This window comes from Oreochromis niloticus, linkage group LG10 (genome assembly GCF_001858045.2).
Source record: "Oreochromis niloticus isolate F11D_XX linkage group LG10, O_niloticus_UMD_NMBU, whole genome shotgun sequence".
Taxonomy (NCBI): Eukaryota; Metazoa; Chordata; class Actinopteri; order Cichliformes; family Cichlidae; genus Oreochromis; species Oreochromis niloticus.
The window spans coordinates 19,869,534-19,896,291 of NC_031975.2; the positions used below are offsets into that span (position 1 = coordinate 19,869,534).

The 26,758-nt window shown below is 38.3% G+C and overlaps 1 protein-coding gene across 2 annotated transcripts in view; it reads left to right on the forward strand.

Moving 5' to 3' along the window:
- grxcr2 (glutaredoxin and cysteine rich domain containing 2) overlaps nt 1-26,342 on the forward strand; it is a 39,662-nt gene extending 13,320 nt beyond the window's left edge. The window contains exons 6-7 of one of the 2 annotated variants that reach the window (XR_003221974.1): nt 12,758-13,251; nt 25,632-26,342. The gene's annotated coding sequence lies outside the window, so the exon portion shown is untranslated. Of the gene's footprint in view, nt 1-12,757; nt 13,326-25,631 lie in introns of those variants that run through there. The other variant, XR_003221973.1, reaches the window with a different exon arrangement.
- Nucleotides 26,343-26,758: the final 416 nt, after the last annotated feature.

A 26,758-nucleotide genomic window follows, 5' to 3' on the forward strand; every position in this document is an offset into this window, starting at 1 on the left:
TCAAGTTAGGTTTGCTGTCAGCTGAATTTTAGGTTATTCATGTTGGTTTGTCTTTAATAGCATTAGCTAACTTCTTGGCTAACCGAATGTTCAGGCAACATCTCTGGTCAGTTGCAATATTGACCCTGGGTCAACTTTATTATGACGATGGAGGAACAACAATGACAACAACAACGACAAAGGGATATCAGATTGTATAAGAAAACACACAGTGAAAATACAAAAAATAAGTACACCACAGTACAAGTGATGAAGAGTAAAATGCAAAAACAGCCCAAGTGTATTAACAGTGAAGACTAAAATTTCATCAACATCTTAAGCTTATTCATCGAGAGCTGCGTCTTAAGCTTTGGAAGGCTCTTTTTTCAAATTTAGTGCAAACCTCATGTGCTGGTTTTTGGTCAACATAAAAAAAACAGGAGCCAGAACTATAAAAACACTAAAACCATTGCAATCTGAGAAATGTGAAATTCATTTTGTTATCTATGGTTCAGAGAAGCTCAGAGAAGAATGATTTAACAATAAGAAGTCCATAGACACATCAAAAGACAGTAAAACCAACAGAGACTTACAAGAAAAATTAACCCAGTAAGACAGGAAATAAAAGCATGAGTAACCGAAACACTAGAAGCAAATATAAACAAACGGGGGGAAAGAGAAGGCCTGGGAAGCAGCTGAGATACTGGGAATGTCGTCCTACAACATAAAAAACAGGAGCCAAAACTATAAAAACACCAAAACCATTGCAATCTGAGATAATGTCCTGTCTTCCCAGGGCAGCTAGCAAACAATGGCTTTTAAATTGAGAAGAGCACAGTCTCCTCACTAGTGGATTCAACATTTCTGGTGTTTCATAGATAAAAATATCTGTGATTCCTAAAGCCCATAACACAAAGGAAACAGGCCGGGAGCAGCCTGTGGGCATTAATCATAAGCACTCATACAATAACGTGTTGGTGAAAACCCTAACTTTTTCTCTTTGCTTAGTACTGAGGAGTTTTCACATAATTAGATACTTTCTGGGAGCAAAAAGAAGAAATCTTCTAGATTTTAGATTTACCAGCATAATGTCTTAGCAGTAGCTAAATATTAGAATATTATCTGGCTACAGCCTCATTTTATTAGATCACAGCAGCAGGATAGTGATTGTGTAGTGATTAGAGAGGCTGTTGTGCGGCTCAGGCTTTAAACCTTCATCACAGCAAGTATGTACTCTGTCAGGCGAAATGCTACTCCAACCCACTCGCCCTGGCTTCAGTGTCTATTAGCTGTTCCCAACCTCTGACCTCTCTGCAGCGAAAGTAACAATCACATTTTCCTTTAAACTGCAAAAAGTAACCAAATACAATTAACATTTAATAACACAACAATTAGTGATTATAAATTGAAGAAATAAATAAACAAACAATAAACAAAGCAATAAGTATGATAGTCATATTTCTAGCAACGTACAATAAAATTAAATGTATCTGGAAATATCTGATGCTACAACCATCTCAATTTTGAATCTGTTTCTTGATATAAAAACTCCGATTTCGACGAGTTTTTGGCAGCAGCAGTCTCAGATTTCTTTCCTTGGCTGACATGTGTGTAACCCAAAGTGATCTTCCACTTCTCTTGAAGCTCCATCTGCCTCAAGGATGTGTTGTGAATGCTGAGATGCTTTTCTGCTCACAACATTTATAAGGCGAGGTTATCTGAGTTACCGTAGCTTTTCTTTAAGCTTCAGCCAGCTTTGCCATTCTCCTCTGGTCTCTCTCATCAACAAAGTGTTTCTTTTTTTTCACAGACTGCCTTTTTTTTTTTTTTTCAAACCTTTCTGAGTAAACCTTGTGGACTGTTAAAAATCCAAAAAATAAAAAATCAGAGAAGAGTGTCACACATTTTTGATCCAACATTAATGCCACGGTAAGTCACTGAGATCACGTTTTTGCCTCATTCATTTGGTTCCATCTGACCAAAGCATGGGAGTGTTCAACAGGGTTCTTTCCCCTTCTGTGAGCAATCGTCTTCTTCTTGCACACCATCAAAACAGGATGACTTCATGCAATGCTCTTTTCACTGTCTGAGAACACCAGCATCCATGGATAATTCTTGCGTCAGGTCAGAATCCCGTAGTTGTTTGTTTTTAGTGCTAGATCATGTAAATATTTAATTATGTATTCCTCCGTGTCCTGCTGCAACTTAGTTTCAGTTTATGTGCAGTAGTCTACAGCACTCTCCCCCCCTCTTGTGTTAGCAAATGAGAAAAATAAAAATCTATTTGTACAGTCCCAGCAAATGTCCAACACCCAAAGCCCTCTTTGGGTACTGCCTAAGGGTGAGAGTGCAGCTAAAACCCGAATTTATAAATCAGTCCCATAAAAATTTGTGTCATGTGATTTCCACCTGCCTTATCGCCTGGCCAGGCCTATTGCCACCCAAAGCAGTCTATATGGAAACATCCTGAATACTAAAAGCTTTCTTAGACTGTGGTGTCAAAGAGACAGTAAAACTGTGACGAATCTTTCGAATTACATCCCTGGAGTCCACCTCCAAGTTTGTGGAAACTTCTAATGACTCTATCCATTCCCAGTATGCGCACCTGCTCATGCATGTTTGAGAGAGATTCAGAAAGTTAGAGAACAAATTAAAGTCTTTCTGTGGCTTTTCAACAACAGTTGAGCATGGCTCTTTTCGCTGCCTCTAATTCCTCATTCTGGAGGCTTTGCTGGCAAATTTTGTGTTCACCGGAATTAGGAACAAAGATTAAACTACCGCAAAACACAGAGGATGGGAAATTCTGCAGTTTATGGACTGAATTCATAAAACTGTTGACCTATTCCATTACAAGCGCTGCGGCGCACTTTAAATTGCCTCATATCAGAGAGAATTCTCAGCTTATTACATAACATATCCATCAAAAAAAAAAAATCAATTCAGTAGAGTGGACTGATTTAAAGGTCTGCACTAAGGCAAATGTACCACAGCATTAGCGATACCTGCTTTCCTTTTTAGAGTATTAGTGTGAGGTGACAATATTAGCCGCTGTACTACAGTGCAGACCTGTGGCAATGATCATTTGTGCAACAGCAAAATATGAACAGAAAGATAGGCCGACTACTTTAAAATCTAGAGTTTACTTATTGGAATCGTGATTGTTGGGACTTCTTTCTAATATTGTAGAGTCTTTACCTTCCAATACTGTAAACTGATGCTATAAAAGTGAAATTGAATTAAACTGAATTAAAAGTGTAATAATTTTTTTTAAACTATAATCTTTTATTTCAGGAAGGTGGCATCACAAATGACAAGTACAAAAACACTATTGTGGTACATGCGTTTTGGTCTGTTTAGACCATGTGGCTGAAAGCTGAAGCCAGTGTTAGGAGTCAAAAAAAAAGTTCCTCAAATGGCCAAAAATCATGTCAAACCCCATAGGTCTCCATGTCAAAATCCCCAAATTTAGATTTAAATTTAAAGAAACATAATGTCAACCTTAGAGCTCCTTAAGCTATAAGATTTAAACCTATACAAATCAATAACAGGTGCACGGCCACTTTAGGTGACAGCAATCGCTTAGGGCCCAGTCACACGGGCCTATAGCTCAGCTTGCCCCTGGAAACTGGTGGTCAATAGGAAAGAGTGTATATCCTGGAGTGTAAATGGTCACAAAGACTAAAAATGTCCCTGTGAATACTTTGGTCACAAGCAAATTGTTGCAACAGCCTGTAGTTTGTATAGAAGATGACAACTTGTCTACAAACACTTGCCTGCAACTCGCTGAGTGGTAGCAAAACTGTGAAAAGTGTGATGCAAGTTGGACTCGCCCCCTTTTGAAACATGGAAAATAACGATACACATGACTGCAAGTTTATTCACTTTTGTTTTTAATAAGTGACATTCTTGTAATATATCCAAGTAGCATTTTTTGTATATGTCTGTGTAATGCTTGCTCATAAACCTGATAACACAAGTACGACTCCACCCTATTGGCCTTCAAGAAAAGAAAAAAGAAAAGAGGGAAGCAGCCAACTTTTATATACAGTTTGGACTTTTAAAAAAAGTTTGACTAGCTAGTCATCACTACCACATTTAGCTGTAGTTATTTAAAGGGACTGAAAAAATGAAGTGCTTAATCCACGTAACAGATTCTCGAGGTTGCTGCTCAGAGCCTGTACATTTTCTTAAATTAGCAAGCACACAAAAAGTTTTTGCCATTAAAAACAAAGTGAGGATGCTTTTTAAAGTCACATCAAGAATATTCTTCTTATTTAACTTTATGCTAACTCCAGGAAAACAGTTTAAGTCATTATGTTTCGGTGGTGACTGACTAATGTACAAGATTCCTGGGGAACTTGTCGTAGCTCGTCTTTAAGCTGTCTCGGTGGGTTCAGTGGCATCTTCATTTAGCTCCAGACTGGCTTTGTGGGGGCAAATCCACTGTCTCCTCCTCCTCGTCCTTTTTGCTGTCTCTTGCTATATAGACAACAGATGTTTAGGGTCATTGTCACGCTGCAGACTGAATTTGGAACGATTCAGAAGCCTCTCTGTTGCACAGTAGATAATTTCAACATCCAAAGCATCGAAAACTTTTGCACCATGCAGTGTGTTTCCAACTAATTTCACAGCCATGATTTGATTTAAAAAAAAATCCAGACGCTGCAGGTTTTATGATGCAGCAAAGAGGTGAGAAGGGCAACTAAAACATGCAGAGTGTCTTGAATCCAAACAGTGGGTTTAATCGTTTCTCTTTAAAAGGCCAGACAGCAAAATATCTCCCTTAGGCAAATGCAGACCAGCATGATATCTCCCTGACTGAACTAGCTTTGCTACTGCAGGGTGAAACAAATGCAAACATTTCATCATATACTGAATATTTATCAGTCAGAACAGAAATCAATTTATAGTCCTAAAGCATCTCCCAAGTGGAATTGAGAAGCTACCAAGCAAACATTTATGCAACAGCAAACTAGAATTAATTCCTTTCTCGGTATGTAAACAATCCTTTAGTGTAAAGTGAACTGTGCCACATGTTGTTTCTCTCGATTTCCTGTTGTTTACAAACTACCTTGTGCAAATACCACTGAGCAACACAGCAAAGGCAAAGTTAAATCTACCAATTATAATTTAAGACAAAAAGGGTCCTCACACAACCTTCTTGTTAGAGACAGAGAGAGAGTATATAGAGGAAAGGCGGGGCTTTTCATATCATAAATGGTCCTACACTTTAATTTCATGAAATAGGCACTGCTCCTGAAGGCACTCCCCAGTGTGTTTAAGCACAGAGTATGAATCGGCCCGGGCTGGAGCAATCTGCACTATGCTGCGTAGAGCAGAGCCCAAAAGACACATAACCATGAGATATGTGATACACAAAATTCACAAAGTGAGAGAAATGATCACTCAGTGCGGTAATAAGAACTGAAACAGGCACACTGATGGACAGAGTAATCAGTCATGCCAATCAAAAAAAAAAAAAAAAATCACCAGAAGGGTTCCATTACCTGAGAGTGAAAGCTGATGATGAAGACTGGTTTTGTTTGAACGTGATTGACGACTGTGTTTCACCTGACGCTGATCGGCTTGAGGTGTGTGACTGCAGTTCTCTTTCAGAATCACTGTCATGGCTCATATGTTATTAACTCTGATGCTGCCTCACTGGAAGAATTTTACATTTGTCTTATTACTAAACTGCAAATTATATGAGGTCCCACAACTATTTATCTCATTCTTATATTAGTAAGTTGTACATTACCTGCTACTTCGCTATAAAATTTCATGTCAGCACACATTTGTGCCCTCAAGACATAATGCGCACCTTTTTTGTGTTTTTGTATTTCTTATGCTTTTTCACTGCGTCTTCCTGCTGAACCTTACTTGCGAGCTAACGGTAGCCACAGTTACCAGTGCTAGCGCTAGCTCGGCATTCTGCATTCCCCAAATTCCACCAACATGTTAAGTGACCTGCCGGGGGGCAGGACACTGGAACATGTATACAGCAACATCAAGCATGCCTACGGAGCGACACCCCTCCCCCACCTATGACAACCTGACCACCTCTCTCTGGCCACACCCCTCTCAGGAATCAAACTCCTCCAAGCACCCAGGTCATTGAAGCATGGACAAATGATTCTCTCCTCCAGCTACAGGACTGACCTTCACTCAGTCTGTCCTTTTTTACATTAAGTGCTCTGTAGAGGAAGTGACACTGACTAAAACCATCCAGGTTTTTCCTAACCGAAAACCTTGGATGACGAGTGAAGTCTCGTTCTCTGTACAGCACTGCCAGAGCCAACCTGAGGAGGGGATTCAAACAGGGCAAGGAGAGCTACAGGAGGAGGATATAGGGCTTTCTCTTCAACACCCAAGTTGAAGACCCCAGAGCCCCCTAACCCCCTGAGAGTGACGAACCCCAGGAGAGCTGCCTGCCCTGATGGAGGGGCTGTAGTTAAAGTCTACCCGGACCAACTGGCAGGGATTCTCATCAGGCTGTTCAACTTCTCCCTGAATCATGCCACGGTTCCCACCGGTCTGAAGGCCTGAGGATGCTCTTCATGGACTGCAGCTCAGCATTCATTCTGTGGACCATTTTAATACTGGAGGCCTGGACCCACTAACTAACAAACCTTCCATTGTTAACGTTGTTCCCTATTGCTCTGTGAATAAACACACTGTAACTGATCCTTCCAAGTCCTGCATATTGAGTCCCACGGCTCTACTGACTATGACAAAAGTATTATTACTAACAATGACAAAAAAATCAGATCATTTGCAGATCTATCTGGCGTGTTCACTTGTTGGAATATTTTTTTAAGCGCAAATCATAAAAATCACACAAAACACACACTCTTCACCCTATCTTGTGAAAACAAATCTATTGTTCTTTCCTCTATCCATTATATTATTTTTCTGTTCCTTCTGAGAAGACTGAAGCACACTGACGTCTCTGCCTCAGCCTTCACTCTGCAAATGTTACATTTGGTCTTCTTTACAATTTATTTATTATTACATTATGGTTAGAAATGTGTAAAAATCCCAAAAAGGATCCAGAAGACACAATGTATGGCTTTTATTTATTTATTTATTTTACATTACACACATGTTTTGCTTGTATATATGGAAATGCATCTATCATAACAATAAATAATCTTCTTAAATTTTAAGAACTGTCACTGTTTTGGATTGGCATTGTATCAAAGATTGCCCAAATGTACTGTGTGTGTTCAAATGTGAGCACTTTATAAGTGGACCTGCAGATCTTCTACTGAAATCAACAAAGAAGGCTACAGAAGAAAGGGATCACTGGCTTACAGCCAGCTTAAATAATTATTGTGCTTTGCTACATAAGCAGGTAATGCTAGCAAGTAATGGCTCTTCTGGACCCCCTTAATGCACTTTAATGTATTTAAAATATGAACGTTTCATTCTTAACAAGAAGACAAGAGGCTAAAAAATCTATTTGGTCCTTAGTCAATGTATTTCATTGAGACAGTCAGTAAAGATGGTTGGTATAAAGTTGGTGTCACAGTGAATTAAATGTGGCAAGACTTATAGATTATTAATGATGATAGCAATATGGTGTAAGGTGTATTTCCGATAAAGACGAGTGAAAGGTAAAATCATTTATTTTTATTATCCTGTCATTTAATGTAGCATATAGGAGCATGTTCACTTAATCTTTTTAGTTACTAATAATGGAGGGGTAAGTAAATATAGCTAACAGATACATAAAAATGTATTTTGTGAATAGTTTTGTGACAAATTTGAAATGTAAGTACTATATCTCCTAATATTAAAGAGATGAATGTTTGATTTTTACTAAAAAATGAAGCAGAAGACACCTTGATTGGTCATTAATTACTCCTGCTGTGATAATCAGGTTAGAAAGAGGAACAGATTTTCATTCTTTTTTTAGTGATCAAGTGACCAAAGAAGAAGAAAAGAAGAAAAATAATGGCACTTTCTGCTGCCAATGTGAATAAACAGAAGCTAAATGTTTTTTTTTTATTTTTCATGTTGTTGAAAATGGTGCACAGCTTGAAAAAATATCAAATATTTATAATAGAGGACAAGCTAATAACAGTATATCTCACCATGCAATTTCACCTACACAATTTCAGTTGATTAGGCATGAGGTTAGTGCTTTTGTGTGGGTAGGTGCAAGGTTGCGAATTAAAGGTTCTATAAATAAGATTTTAAACTTTAATAAAGCAGCAACACACTTTGCTAATTAAAGGGAAATAGTATTAGAATACTGGCACTAATCTGAGCTCACCACACTTTTGAAGTGAGAACAACAGAAAACAACGTTCCCGTAGTCGTGTTTGTTTTTTAAGACTGGATCACAGCTTCAAGGAAAAGGAATAACATACATTTACAAATTAAACTTCTGTTACATCGTACCTGTAAAACAATTTTCTAAATGGCCACATACTGAACAACAGTCAGTCAACCAAGCTATTATTTGTCACTGGCTGCATGTGCCACACAATAATCACCATAATCCCATCACAGCAGCCTTGGCACCTCCGGCCCGGCTGCTGAGAAGATGCTCATCTTTGAAGAGCTGGAGTCCAATCAGAAAAGGAGATGTGTATGAGGCATCAATTCACACCCTGTTGGGCCGCTCTCCAACATGTCTTGGACTGAGGCAGTGTGAGGCAGACTGGTGGAAACACAGAGACTGAGAGTTGCTGTGATGGTGGAAGCAGCTGTAGCAGTAGATTGCCTTATGGGAGGAAATCTGATTGATACAGAAAGATCGTTAGTTGGGAATTGCAGTGACTGTAACAAGAACAGTTTTGGGGGAGCTGTTGAGGGCACAAGTGTGTGGTGGTTTTGCGTGCAGACTTGTGCTATCGTGATGCAATCGATGGTTTGCTCACCCACTGGCATTCACTTATGCAAAGCACTCTTGAGGTCCCGCCTCAGTATTTTAGCCTGGGCCACTGACTGGGTCAGTTATTTTCATCATGACTTTATGTAGTCTCAAACATCTTGCAGAGTGGGCATTTTGGCCCACCTTTCTTTATAATGTTGTTTCAGTTCATTGGAGTTTGTGGGTGTTTGTTTATGCTCATCTCTCTTAGGTTCCTGCTACAACATTTTAATATGATTGCGATCTAGACTTTGACCTCATTGCAACACCTTTATTCCCTGTCTTTTACAGTCATTCTGTTGTAGACTTGCCGCTGTGCTAAGGATCATTGCTTTGCTGCATGAGCCAATTAGTACAAAGCTTTAGTGTTTGTACAGAGTTCTTCACTCTAGAATACTTTGAAAATCATGACCATGAATATCTTACCACCACTGTAATTTTCAGTTGGTATGAGGTGTTTGTGCAGATATGCTGTTGTGTTTTCACCAAACACGGCACTGTGAATTATGGCCAAACTTCTCCACTTTGGTTTTGCTTGTCCAAAGAACATTGTTCCACAAGTCATGTGATTTGCCCAGATGTATTTTGGCATGTTCTTTTTAACTATACTGTCATGATGTTTACCATATACATGCAAAGTAAGAGAGTAAGTAAGATGTAGCTCTTGGGTTTGTTGCAATTTCTTTGATCATTCTGATCAGTCTGAACTTGTGGACTTCTTATGGAAGCAGTAAAAGTGTACTTAGTTTTTGTTTTTTTTAATAAATTTCATTTTTAACAATTGTAAATGAAGTCAGACACAGATTGCAGGTTGTTTGTTTAATTTCCATTGAAGTGGGAAAATGTTGTTGTGGAAAATGTTTAGAGACGGTTTACCATCTTTAGATCTGTACTTGAAGAGCAGAAACAGTATTTCTGTCATCAAAGTACCGTAAATTATCCACTGATTTTTGACAAGCTGTGGTATTTCAACTGGTGACAGAAAAATATACTTTTTGACTGAACAACTAGTTGGGAATGGAAAGACTTCACTAAAGGATGTTAATCTAGAATCGAGACAAACAGGTAATTGTTCAGTTTCTTCTAAATTTCTCCAAGTCCTTAACTGTCGAAAAACAAAATCAGTATGCCTGTCTGTGCTTCTGATCTCTTGGCCTTTTTCCTTTTCTGCTTGTTCCTTTAGTACCACCTCTTAAATATGTATTTCTTTATTTCCTGCTATTCATTTTTTAAAATTAAAGGTGGTGCATCTTACTTTGTATCTAAATTGCCTTTTGGTTCTGCATTGCCTTTATATCCAGGAAGAAAAAGAGTGACCCCTGACATAAAAGTGCCGCAGTAAAGGATGTTACCAATTGTGTAGATCCAGTTTCTGTACGTCCTGTGAAATCAGTTAGTGTAGTGATCACGTATTATAGTCTGACAGCATTTATGTTGTTTTCTTCAATAACTATGAAATATGCGAGTTGTTAAGCTTTTATTTATGAAAAATACACTCAAACGTTACTTCTGGCACAAACAGATTTCTCTCTTTAAAAATGTGCTATTGTGTTTTCCACATGGCTATTCGTACTCCTCTTCATTTTTCCTTTTGTCAGGTCGCCCAGTTAAATAGGACTGAAGTGAATTTTCAAGCTCTTCTAGCTTGCCAACTTTATAGCCTGCAGACTCCTTTAGAGGACATCCTTGATAGAATAAAGAGAATTCTAAAGTAGACGTGAGAGTGACTTGTTTACACTCAAGCCCCACTAGTTATCCCTGAGACTGTTGACTTCATTATCTAACAACTCCTCAAGGAGGTAATGAAATAATGTGTGAATCATGATGTGTGTGTGTGTGTGTGTGTGTGTGTGTGTGTGTGTGTGTGTGTGTGTGTATATAAGAGAAAGAGATAAAAAGGAAGACCAAGCCAAAGTGGACGCAAGCTTTGACTTCTCCAAATGTTTTACATGATCATGACAGGGTGATTGATCGTATCATATAGATAGCCTGCAGCCGTAATATAGCATTTTTCTACCTAGCTGGTTGCTACTCAAACAACTGTCAAACTCAAACTGTCTCATTTATGTTTTAAAATACACAAATGTAGCAGGTTTTTTTTAAATTTTTTTTTTTTTTGTGTGTGTGTGGCTAGACTACGTTGGCATTAAGTTATACCTTGGTATCTGGAAAGTATGTTCATTCCTAAATTTTAGCAAAATATGCTAGCCTGGAATATTTTGTGTTCAGATCTAATATCATTGAGTCAGTCAACACAAACAGAGCTTTGCACACTATTTGTCGTATGTAACACATCAGACCACCTCTATCCAGGTTCAGTGCTGGATGGATGTAATTATTCAGTCTTTATTTATATTTATTACGTATCCAAACTTCCACAATACCTCCCCATAAGTAAGTCTTATCTGCTAGCATAATGTGATGTCACGTTTGGCAATGTTTATTTTTTGAACAATAATCTGCATTCAAGTTTTTAATTACTGATTAAGGAGGAAACGTTTAATTCAATTAAAGTCTTTTTTTAAAATTTTAGACTACCCAAATCTGCAAAATGGTGTTATTGTACCTGCTCATCTCCTGTCATCAATGTTTTATTGGCATATGCACAGTAAAGACACACATTTTCTTGTACAGTGAAACTCTTAATTTGCTGTCCACAACCAATAACAGAAAATTCCATATATAAAATACATAAATAGAATAAATGATATTTATTATTTAATTTAAAAACAATAAAAACACAGCAAATAAGAAATATAAGATCTTCAAAAAATATAACTATACAAATAAAAAACTGAGCTGCAATAAGCCATGTGCTTGTTTGTGTAATTAAGAATACCACATTGAGTAGACAGGAGTGAATCTCAATTACGTGTGTGCAAACATAGAAATAGGCTACGTCCACACTAATGCGTTTTCATTTGAAAATGCATCGTTTTCTCTTCGTTTTGGCCTCCCGTCCACAATGAGACGGCGTTTTGGCTCAAGGAAAACGCAACGTTTTGAAAACGCTCTCGAAAACGCATACATTTGAAAACGGTGCTTTTGCGTCGCAGTGTGGGCTGCGAAAACTGAGGCTTTTGGAAAACGATGACACATTTTAGTCATGTGATGCAGTCAAGTGACCAATTAAACTAAGATAGCGGAGGGCATTATACAGCAGTTGTTTTGTTTACTCTGAATTTTGACAGCCCTATTAAAGATTAATATCAGTCTGTACATGCTCCAGATAGCTTTTCTTCAAATTCTTTAATTCTCAATCGCTTTTGCAGCTTTGTACTTTTGTGTTACTCGCAGCAACAACTCCACCTCATTGTTAGTCCAATGAGGAGCCGAAAAGTAAATAAGCGGCAGACAGAAATGAGGCAGGTCGAATCGTCTTGCGTTCCACGCATGGGCAGTACTGGAACGTAAGCGTTTTCGGCCGTTTCAATGTGGACGCACAACTATGTGAAAACGACTGAAAACGATAGTTTGGACGCGGAGCGTGTTCAGACGAAAACGCCGTTTTCAAATCTATCCGGGCTAGTGTGGACGTAGCCATAGACAGTCGCAGATTGAGGTAGACCAAGGTTATAAACTCCTGTCAGGTGTTTAGGAGTGTTTAGGTGTTTAATGACAGTGAGGAAGAATGAGTTCTTTAGTATACAGGTTCTAGATTTCACACTTCTATCCCTTCGGCCTGAGGATAGAAGTATAAATAGTCCATGTCGGGGTAGGTAGGGTCCTTGAGGATGGGGGCATCTGTCCTCTGGGGTCTGCAAAGTTAGTTGCTCTGCAGAGAAGGCTGTGGAGTCCTAATGATCTTTTAAGTGTCTTTATCTTTTGCCCATCTTCAATAGTGACATCATCTTCATCTTCTTTTTCTCTTTTGGTATTTCTTATTGGTCATGAAAGCTGATCATAGGGGAACACCTCCTACTGTCTTTTCTGTTATGCCAACTACCTCAATCTACCAACCTCCTCAAGAGTCTTAATCATTAAAGCGAGGCAGGGAGCAAGTGTCACTTGAGTGGAGTCCACTGCAACAGAGGGAGAGGAGGATTATTACCAGGCAAAGACTGTTTCTTCAGAGCGTGGGTGAGGAATGCTTACTTGAGAAACGGAGAGCAATGAATTGAGAGGTGGAGTGAGTGTCAGAGAGCACGATGAAGCAAATGAACCAAGATGTCTGAACTTCTCTGTCTTTCCCAGCATTACAAGGGGAAACGGCGAGCAGGAAGGCAGGCAGGAAAAGTCTTTTGCTATATCCGGAGTGCCATGGAGAAGTGTTGAGCAGAAGAGGCCCGCAGGGAAGTGTTCAGCAGTAGCGGGATGGCAGAGTGCACCAGCAAAACCAGAAGGGTGACAGATCCAACGCAGAGGAAACTGGAGACACAAGGAGTAACAAGGTATGAGCTCAACATGAAGGCTGATTTACCATTGCGGTGTAGCAGATGATCCAGCGGGGAGTGGAAGATGGAGCTGGTCTTAAATGCAGGTCTGCTCATTACAGCTGATCCATTACAAGTGAGAGGAGGCTGGAGCGGGAAGCAGAACTCCACTTTGGCTCCTGGACACAGGAGCCAAAGTGGAAAATTACACCAAAAAACCTAACACTCAACCCAGACCATGACAATCTTAGCATCTTTAACTCAGCTGCTTTAAGCTCCCCTAATGTCTTATTTTCAAAGGTGCCATCTCCAGCCCGTATACCACAGCTGGCCTCAACACCATTTTAGAATTTTTTTCTTTTACTCTTACTTCTTTTTTTCTGCCCCAAATCACTCCTGAGATTTTTATCCATCCACTTAACGCTGCCTGCACCCTCTGGGTGTGCAGAAGAGAGGTGGACTATTTTAACTCAACCACCTTCACCACTTTTGCTCCTTATATTCTGTTGTCCTCAGTCTCAATCAAACACACTCCTGCTCTCAGTGCGGATCACAAAGTCATCTGCTAACATGATAGTTCACAGAGACTTTTACATGGTCTTCTCTGTCAGTCTGTCCACCAGCATGCATCATGATTTGTCTGATGTAGCTGTGTAAACAGAGACTGGTTGATCGAATGGTATAATTGCTTATAAAAGGGTCCAATCAATACTTCTTACATCTTAATGCACTTGACTATAAAATGGATAAATTGAGGAAGAATAAAAATTTTATATACTCTCCTTTTCCATCTCACATACAGTCTACCGCAACACTTTTGATCAACTCTGGTTTAAGATTCATCTGGAGTTTTAAGTGTGAAATTGTGCATTATGAAAATTATGCATAGCTCAAGGCTCAGTGTGTGATACAATTGGGAAAATTAAGTTGCCAAGTTGGTAATCTGTTTTATATACTTCAAAGAGCAGGAGGGGGTGCAGAAGGGAGAGATAGAGAGAGGAAGAGCAAGAGAGAGGAGAGCGAGCGAGGAATGGAGTGTTGTCACTGTGTGAGTGTTTAGAAATGGACTTCTTGTCTGCAGACACTCTGGGTGCTCTGCTGACTCTGACTTCTCCCTTTTGCAAGTTAACCTCCAGCTATCCAGCTAAAAGTGAACTTGCAAGCTGATCTGAAGTGACAGCAGAAGAGGCTTGAGAGAGCGGAGGAGTTGCTTCTGAGAACAGAGCTGGTGTGGGATTCAATCAGAGCCTTCTCATGACAGAAGCTACTATGTTTTAAAATTTCATGAGCAATTCAGATTTTCTGGAAGCTGGTGAGCTAGTCCATCTTTTTTTTTTGCCTCAAATTAACTTCTTAGAAGCAGATGTAAATAACGGAAAGCCTGTAGTATTCTTTAGCATATATCCTGAGAACTTACCACTTTCCTGAGTTAATCCAAAGTGTTGTCCTTTTAACGCAGTACTGCAGGAGAGAAAGACTTAATTATCCAAAATTCTGTGATGTTTTGCAAAAGCTTTTGATAGTGGTCAGATGATTATCTGACAAATACTCAAAAAAACGTGCCACTCTTCACTTATAAGTAATGCAGTTTTTTTAAAAGCATATAAATATATAAAATATAATGTAATGAAAAATAGAAATTCTAATTTTGAGTGTGTTTCCAGGATATTTTTTTTTTGAATCAGGTATAAGTTTACAACTTTGTTGGTCCTTCTTTTTATTTTAACATTACCATGGAGGCATTGGGTATGTCAGAAGACTAAACTTTTAAATAAATTCTTAGGACTTATTAACAAATGATCAAATGAAAAATCAGCATCAATCAAAAAATAAATTAGAGTTCGAGCACTGATTTCATTAGAAAATACAGCTTAATAGTGATAATGCTGTAGCAGTACAGATAACTAACCATTGTGAAATCAATCAACTCCTTCGTCCACAACCAAAAAAAAGTAAAAGTTCAGTAAATAAAATAAAATTAAAAATTATTTGGTACCAGAAGTGATCCAGTGGTGTTATCTGGGTGTTTCTGAGTGGGCTGGGATCTCTTTTCCGCTTGCCAAAGGACCTGAATAAATGTATGAATTCTTTTGTAGCACGTTTTGTAACAGAAAGCTGAGCTTAGTTGTTCTTTGTGTTGATTGGATAATAGCCTCACTTCAATTATGCCACCTGGTTACCTTGCCTAGTAACGAGCTTGTGGCATTGGATTTGGCACAGCCCTCTGTGGGTTTCTTGAGTGAGTTTAGACAGATGATGTAGTAAGTTCCCTTTGGGAAACATAATACACGCTTTCTAAAAGTAGACGACAGTTTACCATAATGATAAAGAGTATTGTTCATTATGGGCTATTAAAATACATTTATAATAACACTGCTGTCCATGTGTCTTTATATTCACTAACTATACAAATTTATGACGGGACTCGCTATCGGAGTGCTCGTGTTGGGAATCTGTATCCTTGTCAAACGTCAACGCAAGGCCCAGGATCCACCAGCAGCCACCAGGCCCAGGATCCACCAGCAGCCACCAGGCCCAGGATCCTCCAGCAGCTGCTAGGCCCAGGGCCCTCCTGCTCCACCAGGCCTAGGATCCACCAGAAGCCACCAGGCCCAGGATCCTCCAGCAGCCACTAGGCCCAGGATCCTCCAGCAGCTGCTAGGCCCAGGATCCTCCTGCTCCACCAGGCCCAGGATCCTCCAGCAGCCACTCGGCCCAGGATCCTCCAGCAGCTGCTAGGCCCAGGATCCTCCTGCTCCACCAGGCCCAGGATCCTCCAGCAGCTACTAGGCCCAGGATCCTCCAGCAGCTGCTAGGCCCAGGATCCTCCAGCAGCTACTAGGCCCAGGATCCTCCAGCAGCTGCTAGGCCCAGGATCCTCCTGCTCCACCAGGCCCGGGATCCTCCAGCAACCGCTGGGCCCAGGCTCCTCTAGCAAGGCACCAACAAGTAAATCGACAGTGACTTCAACGGGCCATCACAAGGTAATACCAATCTCACCATTGTCAAAATGCCGCCTAAAAAAGCAAACCCAGGAGTTGAAGAGGAGTTGGAGGAGATTAGGAAATCACTTAATTTCATGTCTGATGAACTGAGCAAAGTGGCTAAACAACAAGGTATGCTACATGACCTAATGGATGAAATAAAACAACTAAAAAACTTGATAAAGGAGAAGGACAAGAAAATAGACGACTTGGAACGGCGACTCGAGGATCTTGAACAGTACACAAGAATGGATGACTTAGTCATAAGTGGACTGGAGACGCAACACCGAACCTATGCCAGAGTAACAGCTGGCGGAGGTAAAGACGGTGAAGATGCCCCGGTTGAGGAGCTGCAAACGTTTGAACAGCAAGTGATAAAATTCCTTCAAACGAAGAATGTAAGTATTCAGAGCCATCATATCGCAGCATGTCACACGCTCCCCAGAAAAGACAGTAAAACAAAGCCAGCAATTATTCTTCGGTTTGTGAGTCGCAAAACAAAGATTGAGTTACTGAAACAGGGTAAGAAGCTAAAAGGGACCGGTGTGTATTTAAATGAACATTTAACAAAAAAGACTGCTGAAATTGCAAGACAGGCACGCAGCCTGAGAAAACAAAATAAGATACAAGCGACATGGACGAGGAACTGCAAAGTAATGATAAGACTAAATGGCACTCTAGAAGAAGCGAAAGTTGTGATGATAAGAGAACTCAAAGACTTGGAGCAATATAAATAATCAGGAATCTGCTATGGAATCTATTGGAAAAGTGACGACTGGATAATGAACAATGGGTATGGAAAGTGTTTCTGGCCTTATGGCTCAAAAAACAATGGGAAAAACAACAACAAAAACACATAAATGACAAGTTTGGACACAGATTATAGGTTTCCATTCAGAGATATTGAAGAGGAAGACTTTGATTATGAGAAGGACTGTCAAGGAGGTTATTTTGCCACACACGCTGAGAAGATGAACTTCAAAATGTTTAACTATGCAGAGCACAACATGCATGACCCTGAAACTAACATTGACCCAGATAATTACTTCTACAATAACAATAATAGTACTTGTGAGTACTATACAGATGACCAATTTAATATGAATATTAAAATGGCAAATGCATTGTCAGTCATACATTTCAATAGTAGAAGCCTGTATAAAAATTTCTCTAAAATTACGGAATGTTTAAGTAAGTTAAAAAAGTTTAATATAATTGCAATATCAGAAACATGGCTCGATAATGAGAAAGTTAGTGAAATGGGACTGGAAGGATACGAATTATTTACAATGAACAGGGTGAATAAAAAAGGAGGCGGTGTTGCTTTATATGTAGATAAAGTTTTGAAATGTAGTCTGATTGAATGTATGTCAAGCACCATAGACGACGTATTGGAATGTGTTACTATTGAAATCCATGTTGAAAAAGCTAGCAATATAATTATAAGCTGCATCTATAGGACACCAGGATCATGCCTTGACACATTCAATGAAAAACTTGCTGCTATGTTTAGCAACCTAAATGATAAAAAAGTGCAAATAATTTGTGGTGATTTTAATATAGATTTGCTAAACCCAAATGGACATCAGAAAACAACAGATTTCATCAGTACAATGTATAGTAACTGCCTTTTCCCTGTAATTATAAAACCAAGTAGAATAACAATTGATACAGCTACATTGATAGATAATATATTCACAAATAAAATTGACCATGAAATAGTAGGTGGACTTCTTATAACTGATATAAGCGATCATCTTCCTGTTTTTGCAATTTTTCAAAATTATTTTGGGATTAAAACTAAAAAAAAGAATCAAACATTTGATATGATACGACATAGAACAACAAGAGCCATTGCTGCCCTCCAGGCGGACTTAAAGGAACACAATTGGAATGAGGTTTTTGCAAATGAAGATTCAAGTAGTGCATATGATGCATTCCTATCAACTGTAATTTCACTATATGAAAAACATTGTCCTTTAATGAAAATCACCAGAAAGCATCACAGATCAAATAAGCCATGGATCACAAAGGGGATAGAAGATGCATGTAAAATGAAAAATAATCTATATAAGAGATTCATAAAACTGAGGACAAAAGATGCTGAAATAAAGTACAAGTTATATAAAAATAGATTAGTAAATATTATAAGAACAAGTAAGAAAGAATATTACCACACATTATTGGAGCAAAATAGAAGTAACACACAAGAAACATGGAGGATATTAAATAGCATAATCAAAAAGGGCTCAAAAAATAAGAATTATCCAGACTATTTTAAAAAAGATAAAGATATTGTGCTTGATAAAACTAAAGACATTGTAAATGAATTTAATGATTTCTTTGTAAATGTTGGCTTTAATTTAGCAAAAGAAATTCCAGAGTCAAGAAATAATAATGACCTAAATAAACATATTACTCAGAATGTGTCCTCCATGTTTATTGGTGCTGTAACTCATAGAGAAATAATTAACATTGTGAAGACATTCAAAAATAAAAAGTCCACTGACTGTTTTGGTATTGACATGAAATTAGTTAAGAGTATTATAGAATATATAGTGCAACCTTTCGCATACATTTGTAATCTGTCCTTTCGAACTGGTGTGTTTCCCTCACAAATGAAAACAGCAAAAGTTATTCCAATCCATAAAAACGGAGAGAGATGTCAGTTTACCAATTACAGGCCAATATCACTACTCCCACAGTTCTCAAAAATTTTAGAAAAGTTATTTGTTAATAGACTTGATAAATATATAGAGAAGCATAATCTCCTAAGTGATAACCAATATGGCTTTAGAGTGAAAAGGTCCACTTCGATGGCAGTGATGGAACTTGTAGAAGGGATATCTAATGCAATAGATAATAAGGAATATACCGTTGGTGTTTTTATAGACTTAAAAAAGGCGTTTGATACAATTGATCATTCTATATTAATGAATAAACTAGAGAGATATGGTATAAGAGGGATAGCATATAAGTGGATGAAAAGTTACCTGGATGACAGATATCAATATGTTGAAATCAATAATGTAAAATCTAATCAGTTGAAGGTAACTTGTGGTGTTCCTCAGGGCTCTGTGCTGGGCCCTAAATTATTCATATTATATATAAATGACATATGTAGTGTTTCCAAACTGTTAAAATGTGTATTGTTTGCTGATGATACCACTCTGTATTGCTCAGGTAAAGACCTAGAACAGCTTCTGACTACAGTGGAAAAGGAGTTAAATATATTAAAAAACTGGTTTGATGTAAATAAGTTATCATTAAATATAAAGAAAACAAAATTGATTATTTTTGGCACTAGACAAATGAAAAATGTATCTAAAATCAGGGTTAATGGAATTGAAATTGAAAGAGTGTTCGAAAATAAATTTCTTGGAGTGCTAATTGATGATAAGCTGAGCTGGAAGTCTCATATAAATCATGTGACAACAAAAATGTCAAAAACCATTGCTATTCTCTACAAAACAAAGCATGTCCTGAACAAAAAATCATTATACACACTTTATTGTTTTCTGTTGCTTCCATATATGACTTATTGTCTGGAGATATGGGGTAATGCATATAAAACAAATACTCTTCCTATTTTCAAGTTACAAAAAAGAGCTATAAGAATTATAAATCAATCAAACTATATAGAACCAACTAACATTTTGTTTATTAATCTGAATACCCTGAAATTTTATGATTTAGTCGAATATAAAATGGCACAGATAATGTATAAAGCACAAAATAACTTGCTTTGCCGCAGTATTCAGAAGCTGTTTAAAGTCAGAGAGAGTCAATATGACTTAAGGGGAACAGATGTCTTTAAAACAAACAAGATAAGGACAAACATAAAGCAAAGATGTGTTTCTGTTAGAGGAGTTAACCTGTGGAATAGTTATGACAATGATTTGAAAAGGTGTAGTTCATTTTCCTTGTTTAAAAACATGTTTAAAAATAGAGTATTAGAAAAATATATTAATCAAGAATGAAAAGAGCAAAAATAATAATTCTGAAACTCTTGATTGTTTTGCTTTGATGTAATTATCTAAGGTGGAAAAAATTTTTTGTTTGTTTGTTTGTTTGTTTTTGCTTTGCTTTCTTTTATTCTTTGCTTCGAGCCCTGTGTACAGGAGCTGCATGCAAAAGATTTTTTGTTAAAAGGGTTGGCATAATAAGCAAATGCTTCAGCCAATACCCTTTGATTAGCCTTGTCTCATGATTTTTTTTGCTTTTTGGTAATCTTTATTTTGTATTCTGTATGCTAATCAATAAAAATCAATCAATCAATTATCTATAGGCCCAAAAAATGTAAATAAATAAAACAAAAAGGTCTAAAATATGAATCATTTACACACCAGATGCATAAAATCTGTGCAAATATTATGTGGGTTACAAATATTTTTTGGACACTAGATGCTAGATGCTAGACTAATTTGCTGGACAAATTTTAAAGATCGATTTTTCAGATTTGAATAAATTGATCTGACCACTGCATTTGGCAACAACTGCACTCTAGCTCAAAACATGCACCGCTACTAAATATACAAATAGTAAAAATAATACTAGTTTAACTCAAGCATTCAGCTAGATGCCGTTCCAGGCTAATCAGCTCTCTCAAATTATTTCCCAGACTTCTTAAATATGGTCCCAACTCTGCCAACAAGAGCTCAAACTGCCCCACTGACATCCTGAAATATGTATGAAACCGGCCATGATTCAGCATCAGCTCCCAGCTCAAACCATGATATTCTCCCTGCTTGGAATTAAATTAGCCCAGAATCTCTTTTTTTCCTTTTCTTGTTTAGAAAAATCAGCACCAGCTCATCATAGGTTGATAATTTTTTCACAGTGTGTTTTTTTGAGAATGAATTTTTAGCAAAAAAGCAACACACATGTGTGTATATATTATACAAGTACTTCTCTGATTTTTTTCACTGGAACATGCTAACCTTGATGAGTGATGTCTCGTAAAATTCTTATATAATAAGAAACTGCTCTGTTTTGGCTTCTGAAAACAATTCACATCATTAGGCTAACCTATAGTTAGCTGCTAACGGCTAGCTGTTTCCAGGTTTCAGTTTATCAGCTAATAATAATAATAATAATAATACATTTTATTTAAAAAAGTGCCTTTCAAAACACTCAAGGACACTGTACACAGCAGAATATAGACAAGCAATGACAACAACAAGCATAAATTATAAAGATAAAACGTAGAGCTTTGGGTTTGTGTGATTGGTGACGCACTTGCTCAACAAAGATTTCTAGGCAACCAAGCTAAATAATGACGGTGTCATTTCTCCATTACCAACAGCAAACACAATATCCCTGTAACTTTGACCCAGATTGGTCAAAACAAGGTTTGACTGCAGTTTCTATAAATAGCCAACAAAAGGTAAATTATATGAGATGTGAAAGAAGTTATTTGTCACTGTGTGCAAGTTCTGCATACAGTTAGGTTCATATATATTTGGACACTGACAAGTTCTTTTTTTTATGTTTACTGAAACATATCAATAATAGTTATATAATGGACATGGACATACTATGTAGACTCTGTAGGGTATCCAAATTCAAATTCAAATTGGATGAAGGGTTTAGGAGTTTGAGCTCCTTAACTTGTGCTACCCTCTTGTTAAAGGGACCAAAGATAATTTGACAATGACTCAAAGGCTGTTGCATGGGCAGGTGTGGGCAATTCCTTTGTTATGTTGTTATCAATTAAGCAGATAAAAGGCCTGGAGTTGATTTGAGGTGTGGTGCTTACATTTAGAAAATTTTGCTGTGAACAGACAACATGTGGTCAAAGGAGCTCCCCATACAGATAAAACAACATCCTTAACCTGCAAGAACAGAAAAAAACCCATCTGAGAAATTGCTACAATATTAGGAGTATATACAATACTATACAAGTATATACAATAGTAGGAGTGGCAAAATCTATAGTTTGATACACTGAAAGTTCACTGGTGAACTGAGCAACACAAAAAGACCTAGACTTCCAAGGTAGACAACAGAAGAGGAACACCTTCACAACAGCCAACCAAGTGAACAATGCTCTCCAGGAGGTAGGAGTATCAATATCCAAGTCTATCATAAAGAGAAGACTGCATGAAAGTAAATACAGAGAGTTCACTGCTAAGCCTCAAGAATAGAAAGGCTAGATTGGACTTTGCTAAAAAAAAAATAAAATGAAAAAAAAAGAGTACAGTTGTGAAAAAAACATTCTTTGGGCAGACGAAACCAAGATAGACCTCTACCAGAATGATGGCAAGAAAAAAGTATGGAGAAGGTGTGAAACAGCTCATGATCCAAAGCATTACCACATCATCTTTAAAACATGGAGTCAAATTGATTGGGTGGCGTTTTATATTACAGCTGGACAATGACCCAAAACATATAGCCAAAGCAACCCAGGAGTTTATTAAAGCAAAGAAGTGGCATACTCTTGAATGGCCAAGTCAGTCACCTGATCTTAACTTAACTGAGTATGCATTTTACTTATTGAAGACTAAACTTCAGACAGAAAGACCCACAAACAAACAGCAACTGAAAGCCGCTGCAGTAAAGACCTGGCAGAGTGTTAAAAAGGAGGAAACCCAGCATCTGCTGATGTCCATGTTCAAGACTTCAGGCTGTCATTGCCTGCAAAGGGTTTTCAACCAAGTATTAGAAATGAACATTTTATTTTCAGTTATTTAATTTGTCCAATTACTTTGAGCACCTGAAATGAAGGGATTGTGTTAAAAAACTAAATTAAAGCTGAAAGTCTGCACTTCAACTGCATTTGAGCCGTTCCATTTTAAAATTCATTGTGGTAATGTACAGAACCAAAAAAAGTTGTCTCTCTCCTAATATTTATGACCCCTAACTGTATTTATTTGAAGTCCATTCTTGTACATGTTTGGCACTTTTTTCCACTTGAAGTGATGAATTCTATTTGCCCTTAGTGGTTCTTTTAAGTCCTGTATGCTTATGGGGAATAACTACAGAATGACACCAATATATAAATCCTTGAAAGAGTAGTTGTCAAACAGCTAACAGATCATCTGCAGAGGAATGGCTTATTTGAAGAGTTTCAGTCAGGTTTCAGAGCTCATCAGAGCTCATCACAGCACAGAAACAGCTTTAGTGAAGGTTACAAATGATCTTCTTATGGCCTCTGACAGTGGACTCATCTCTGTGCTTGTCCTGCTAGACCTTAGTGCTGCATTTGATACTGTTGATCATAATATCCTATTAGAGCGATTAGAACATGCTGTAGGTATTACAGGTACTGCACTGCAGTGGTTTGTATCATATCTATCTAATAGACTCCAATTTGTTCAAGTAAATGGAGAGTCCTCTTCACACACTAAGGTCAATTATGGTGTTCCACAGGGTTCAGTGCTAGGACCAATTCTATTTACATTATACATGCTTCCCCTAGGCAGCATCATTAGAAGACATAGCATAAATTTTCACTGCTATGCAGATGACACGCAGCTCTATCTATCCATGAAGCCAGGTAACACACACCAATTAGTTAAACTGCAGGAATGTCTTAAAGACATAAAGACCTGGATGGCCGCTAACTTTCTGCTTCTTAATTCAGATAAAACTGAGGTTATTGTACTTGGCCCTGAAAATCTTAGAAATATGGTATCTAACCAGATTCTTACTCTGGATGGCATTACCTTGGCCTCCAGTAACACTGTGAGGAACCTTGGAGTCATTTTTGACCAGGACATGTCCTTCAATGCACATATTAAACAAATATGTAAGACTGCTTTCTTCCATTTGCGCAACATCTCTAAAATTAGAAATATCCTGTCTCAGAGTGATGCTGAAAAACTAGTTCATGCATTTATTACTTCCAGGCTGGACTACTGTAATTCTTTATTATCAGGATGTCCTAAAAACTCCCTGAAAAGTCTTCAGCTGATCCAAAATGCTGCAGCAAGAGTACTGACAGGGACTAGAAAGAGAGAGCATATTTCTCCTGTTTTGGCTTCCCTTCATTGGCTTCCTGTTAAATCCAGAATTGAATTCAAAATCCTGCTCCTCACATACAAGGTCTTAAATAATCAGGCCCCATCTTATCTTAATGACCTTGTGGTACCATATCACCCTATTAGAGCACTTCGCTCTCGCTCTGCAGGCCTACTTGTTGTTCCTAGAGTATTTAAAAGTAGAATGGGAGGCAGAGCCTTCAGTTTTCAGGCCCCTCTTCTGTGGAACCAGCTTCCAGTTTGGGTTCGGGAGACAGACACTATCTCTACTTTCAAGATTAGGCTTAAAACTTTCCTTTTTGCTAAAGCATATAGTTAGGGCTGGACCAGGTGACCCTGAATCCTCCCTTAGTTATGCTGCAATAGACGTAGGCTGCCGGGGATTCCCATGATGCATTGAGTTTTTCCTTTCCAGCCACTCACTATGTGTTAATAGACCTCTCTGCATCGAATCATATCTGTTATTAATTTCTGTCTCTCTTCCACAGCATGTCTTTCATCCTGTTTTCCTTCTTCACCCCAACCAGTCGCAGCAGATGGCCGCCCCTCCCTGAGCCTGGTTCTGCCGGAGGTTTCTTCCTGTTAAAAGGGAGTTTTTCCTTCCCACTGTCGCCAAAGTGCTTGCTCATAGGGGGTCATATGATATGATTGTTGGGGTTTTCTCTGTATTTATTATTGTGCGATCTATTGTACAATATAAAGCGCCTTGAGGCGACTTTTGTTGTGATTTGGCGCTATATAAATAAAATTGAATTGAATTGAATTGAATTATATAATGATACTCGTATTCCCCACATAATCACTTTAAAGCTGAATGTGAATTTGTTATGTCTCAGCTTTTGCTTCATTTTAAGGGCCAAATAAAAGTAGAGGATTCCTAGAAACAGACCAGGCTTTTGTCATGTCCAGTGCTTGTCTTTATTCAAATGCGTCTCTTCTCATTTTAACTGGTAGTGTTCTTGGCAGAATTTGCTAGTTGTGCCATATACTTTTGTGTGTGTGTGTGTGTGTGTGTGTGTGACGGCACTCATTAGATTTGCGTTACAAGCACAACAGCACAGGTGGTTATCAGATGCAGTAAGAGGACACAAAAAAATGTCAGGTCCAAGAGAAGGAGAGAACATTCATGACACATCATAAACTGCTGTTGTGAATAACAACAGGAGTGCAATTCGAATGTATTTTTAGAACTACAGCATAAAACCAGTAATGGTCAATTGAAGTGGCTCTCAAACTCTTTTCATATGTGGTCCTTCGATTTTGATGCATTTTCTTGTTTCTTTGTCCTTCATTGTACTATATATTTTTCATTTAGAATCCTATTTTCAGCAGTGGACATATTACCCAGTGTCTGCAGGAATGCACCAGACCATCATTTGCTAGTATTGCGTGGCTGAATAGACTCCTATTTCCTGTCTTCTCCTCGGTGCAGACCTCTTTATGAAGCGAGTGACAGTGCAGACGATCAAAGAATCACTGTGACCAGGAGCACACAAGTGATTAATTAAGGTTTGTAGAATAGTGATGTGACTATAGTTTGGGTGTGTGTGTGTGACTATTAGCTGTGAATGTATTAATACCCGTGACATGAATGACAATATGCCTCTGTGTGTGCATGTTTGCACACACTTAAGTGCTCTGTTTGTGAACAGCAGTGGTATGAACTCATTTGCTTTATAAATGAATGCTATTAGTGAAAGTAGATGGTATAGTACTTGAATGGAGGAAGACATCAAAGCAATCATAACTGTTTGCTCGCCAAGTACTCAATATGCTGTATCTAAATTAAACTCTGAATGATATCACTGAGTGCATTACAGCAGGGGTAGGCAACATGGTTTTAGGATCATTGGACAGGGAAGTAGTCCTTGATAGCCTTTCAGCGTATTGTCATATTGTCATAGGGTCTGAGAGGGAAATAGGTTTGTTTTAAACTTTAGTAAATCTAGCCCCTAAAAGGAAGCTTTGGCCCATCACAGGACTTTTTAGACCCCTTTAGGTGAGTAACATCCATCCGTCCATTTTCTTCCACGTATCCTTGTCAGGGTTGTGGGAGGGGCAGCTGTACGGTATATCCTGGACAGGTTGCAGGGCATGGGCTCAGAGAGACAGTCAACCATTCACGCTCATATTCACAAATATGGGCAATTTAGATTCACCAATTAACCTAACCCCACTAACTGCATGTCTTTGGACTGAGGGAGGAAGCTGGAGTACCTGGAGAGAACCCACACAGACGCAGGGAGAACATGCACACAGGAAGGGCCTGGCCAGGTGGTGGAGTTGAACAACAGTGCTAATCACCAAGCCTTGTGCTGCCCAGGTGAGTGACATAAAAACATCTTTCTTTCATGCTTGTTTGCTTTTTTGTTTAGGTGAATAACATAAAAGCAGAAAAGCATGGAAGAAAGATGCCATTACGCAGTGGATCTGGAATACTTTAGTGTGAAACCAAATGTAAACCTTGAAACAAAAAAAAAAGGAAAGAAAGCTACTGTAGATTGTAATTTCAATTCCTTTATACTGGAGGTCTTTTAGACCAATAACTGGCTGATGTTA